Raw genomic sequence first — 4,404 nt, 5'->3', positions numbered from 1 at the left:
GATTAAAAATAAACTGTTATTACAAGCAAGACAGGTGTTTGCCACAAGGAAACAAAGTGGTATGTCTGGTCCATTAATTCAAAGATATAGTTGAATAGCTGCCACTTTGAAAAACATAACATTTTTCATAATGTTTAACCATTGAGAAGCACCTTATGTCAGGAAAAAAAAAACTATGCAATTTGAGCAGAAAATATCATTTGATAAAGATGAAATTCAGGGAGAAGATTTCACAAAGATGACCAAACCTCTTTCTCATTTCTTCATACTTTGGACTCTCACAGATAGACCTATAGATGTTGCAAGGGAGAAAACTTTCGGCGCCCTTCAACACCTTAATCATTACATCATTAACATAGCAAAAACACTAGTAGTTGATTTTCAAAGTAAGGTGAAACAAGCAAAATATAGTCAAAATCAGCCAACAGTAAATAGATACTTTATCTGACTTGTTGAACTCCAATAACAAGACATGATGATCTGGGAGAAGTACGAAAAAAGTGCAAAAAATACATCACAAAGGTAGACTAAAAAAAAAGTAAACAACAATGCTTACAATGCATCTACACCTTCTTGTTTGATGTGTAATATTTATCCACCAACTCTTAACACTCCAACCATACAATTTGGTGCCAATTTGACTGGGGGAACAATTATCACCATAGGGTCATAAAAGTGAAGCAAGGTCTTCGTGTTTTAATATAAGCAACTTAGTTTCAATGTATTGCGAAAGATGAAGTGAGGCCAACCTCAAGTCAAAGGCAGCCACACCAACCTGCAAAAAAGACATTCCAAAAAGTGCGAAAAAAATTAAGAGATCATTCTCGTAACAGAAATCAAAATCCAAACTATCTTACACCTAAATTAAAAAAAATGTTTCAGGAACTATAGTGCACAACATGTCAATTGTGAAATGATTGACATCGCAGAAGAAAAAAAAATATTGAAAAATCATAAAGCATTTTCACAGATAAACCCTAAAATACATTTACTATTTTGCCCCCTTCTAAATAGGCATTTCTAACTTCAAAAAACACTATCCAAGAACACCAAAATAAATCGGAAACACCTTATTAATGTTCAAGAAATAGAAGATATTTCACAGATAAAACTTTTGATTGGAAGCAATCCAAATGATCTTACAAGAACCTTGGACAATAAACAAATCCAAGATTCAAATAAACAGAAATACAGAAAGGGTAAATCATCAAGATATAAATGTGCATTTCTAGCTTCAAGAACTCTGTCCAAGGAAAGCAAAACAAATCAAAAACATCTAAACAAAGTCCAATGCACATAAGATATTTAAACTTTTGATTGGAAACCATTCCAAATGGTATTACTAGAAACTTGCAGTACAAACCATTCAAAGATATCAAGAAACAGGGATCGAGATGAGGCATAACAATAAATCATCTCATGAAAACCATTCCAAAAAATAAACATCAATAAACCATTCCAAGATTTCAAGAACCAGACATCATCATACAAACACAGATCTAAACTCTCTTACCACTACTAGAGACATAAGATCCATCGATCATCTCAAAAACCCTAAATCCTCAATAGCAAGATCAGAGGAAATGGAACAAAAATAGAAGAAAAGAGGAAATAGATGAGAGAGGAAACGACCTCTTTGGCTCCATTCTCGATCAGCCTTACCACAATGCTTGCAGCTCCGATGCCTCCTCCCTTGTCATCCTCCATGGCCTCTGCAAGGACGACGCAAAGAAGCTATGAATGATCCCTTGAAAAGGAATGTTCTTAGGGATGGCAACGGGTCTGGTCAGGTGTGGGTTTTGCCATACCCACACCCGCACCCACTACCCCGCCCCCATACCTGAACCCGAACCCAAACCCAACGGGTTTTCAAAACCCCAACCCACACCTGCACCCAAAGGGGAATCGGGTACCCGCGGAGATACCCACCTCGCCTTGATCTTATTCAAAAATATTTAAAATAAAATTAAAATACCAAGTATAAATTAAAAATAGACATTAGACATAAAACTTTTTTAAGATATGCTGCAAAACACATTAAAAATACAAAGGGAAAAGAATGTATTGTGATACATAGAAAAACAAATGGAAAAAAAAAATTGAAAATATAGAACTTATTAAGATAAGAAAACATCAACCTATAAGATCCAAAAAACGTAAACCACACTGATATACACAAACATAATCAATATTAACAAATCCTAATCCATAGCAAAAGAAGAAGAATAAGAAAAGGAGACTCCTTCCACCGAGACATATAAGCATCAACCTATATATAAAAAAAACATAATCAGTTCATCATTCCATTCTAATTAAAAAATTAAAATAAAGTAGGATTTCAATCAATTTCAGAATTGCCTACAGCTAGTGACCAAAACTCTCAAGGCTCCTGTTTCTCACAAGTCACAACCGAGAACAAATCTCATCAAAAAAGACTTTGTATGATCAACTACTCCCTCTTTAATGGCATGTTCATTTGGGAAAGAACCTTCAGGATTAGGACTTTCAATTTCATTTGATTGGTTAAATTCCCAATTGGATGTGATCTTGATTGATGAGAACCAATATCATCACCCATCCAGAAAAAAAAACAATAATTAAAATTTACAGTTGGAATTTATCTGAAATAATAACATATGAAAATTTCATAATTTTATTTAACACCAAGTTATCTACAATATGCTCAACTAAATAACTAGCACATCATGAATCCTATGTTGCCACTTTGATGCCACAGTTTTTAGATAAACCATTGTAAGCTTAACATTTTCCAGAAAAAACTGCATCAACTTGACTGTATTCCCACATAGCATGGGCAAAATATCAACTTTAACCATCAAAATAATTCCACAACTCTAAACAACAAAGGTTAAGCAAATTACAGTGAGAATTCATTTCACTACAAAACCTAATCATGGCATGGACACTTACAAGAATCTCATTTTAGATGGTGTAGACTATAGATATTAAGAAGATTTTAAAGGGTATATATACAAATATTTATTTAAAAGGGACATATGGCTATTTGCTTAGATTCATTTCCCATGGTGTGATCTAGTTAAATGATTGATATTTTTTGGATGACCCATGATAATAAATACTAATAATAATAATAATAACAATAATTATTATTACTAAATTAATGAATTGAATCCATATTTGGTTTTATGGCCTTTGTTGTGTCTATCTTCTTCTTTATTGTAAATGGTGGGAAAAGAATAGGAGTTGAGTGTGGCATGCTAATTAGCTCCAAACTAATTTATTAGTTTAAAATTTATTTGATTGATTAAAATTTATTTTATTTTAAAATCTATATATTTATAATCATTTAGATTAAAAAATTTTAGAAATTCAATTAGTTCCAAACTAAATTATATCTTTATTTAAAATGATATTAATTAAGGTTAAATAAATGCTCAATTTTACATATTCGACATCAATTAGAATTCAAGGCATCAACTTTATGACTAAAAATTGAATAAATTGCAACAAATAAGCATTGAAATCTTGAATCAAAACATTAAAAACCAAACAGTAATGGTCCCTGATAGATTCCTCATAGAAACTGAAACAAGTACCAAAAGGTAGGATTTTTTGAGATCAATCGACAGAAACAAAGTATCAATGAGCTTACAAAATCAAAAATGGACTCAGAAGTAGAGATCTCACCTTCAACTCTGCCGTGGAATTCAAAGCAAACCAGAGCGTGACAGAGAGACGGGACTAAAAAGATCAAAAGCTCAAAGAAGGAGAAGCATGAAAGGTGGAAGCTTGGAGAGAGACCTGATGTGGTGGAGGACTGAGGGTTGTTGCCATTGGAGAGAAGAGGAAAGCTTCGGACTTTAGGTCAGGTTCGGCTTTGGCATTCGGAGAAGAGGAAAGCTTGGAGAGAGACCTGAGACAGGGTTTGGTTTTAACTTCTATAAAACCAAATTTGTTAATTGAATATATATAATTGAAAATATTTATTATTTCAATTTCAGGTCGGGTTCGGGTTCGGGTATGGTATCAAGATTCCCATATCCGTACCCACTCCCGTTTTATATTAATAGGATTTTACCCGAACCAGATCCGATACCTGGTCAAACTGGAGTTTTCCTGCCAAACTCGAGTCGAGTCAGGTCGGATTTCAGGAGACAAGTGTAAATTTTGGGTTGGCTTTCTTTCTTGAGGCCGAGTGACCATTAGCAAAGATTTGCAATAAAAAATTTAGAAGATTTAACAAAATTAATAGATCACAACAACCTATATTTGGAAAATGTAGGCTTTATTTATAATTTTAAAAATACTCATAATTACTGGGATTATAGAGAATATCACTGTTATAATTAAGAAATAAATATAATTCTCATTACAAAGATTAACACGGATGGTAATATAATTTTGAAAAAGATATCAAGATTA

At 32.9% G+C, this 4,404-nt stretch overlaps 1 long non-coding RNA gene across 2 annotated transcripts; it reads right to left on the bottom strand.

Moving 5' to 3' along the window:
• Positions 1-416: 416 nt before the first annotated feature.
• LOC120281592 lies at positions 417-3,903 on the bottom strand. Of its 2 annotated transcripts, none has more exons than XR_005542723.1 (3): positions 3,784-3,903; positions 1,633-1,712; positions 417-775 (listed from the first exon to the last, which is right to left on the bottom strand). It is a non-coding gene; the product is annotated as an uncharacterized LOC120281592 (long non-coding RNA). The 2 variants fall into 2 exon arrangements; XR_005542722.1 differs by having other exon boundaries at positions 3,670-3,900.
• Between the last annotated feature and the right edge of the window lie 501 nt (positions 3,904-4,404).

Source organism: Dioscorea cayenensis, chromosome 18, assembly GCF_009730915.1.
Source record: "Dioscorea cayenensis subsp. rotundata cultivar TDr96_F1 chromosome 18, TDr96_F1_v2_PseudoChromosome.rev07_lg8_w22 25.fasta, whole genome shotgun sequence".
Classification (NCBI taxonomy): Eukaryota; Viridiplantae; Streptophyta; class Magnoliopsida; order Dioscoreales; family Dioscoreaceae; genus Dioscorea; species Dioscorea cayenensis.
Note: the sequence above shows the minus strand (reverse complement) of the source record. Positions and strands in the feature narration are given on the sequence as shown.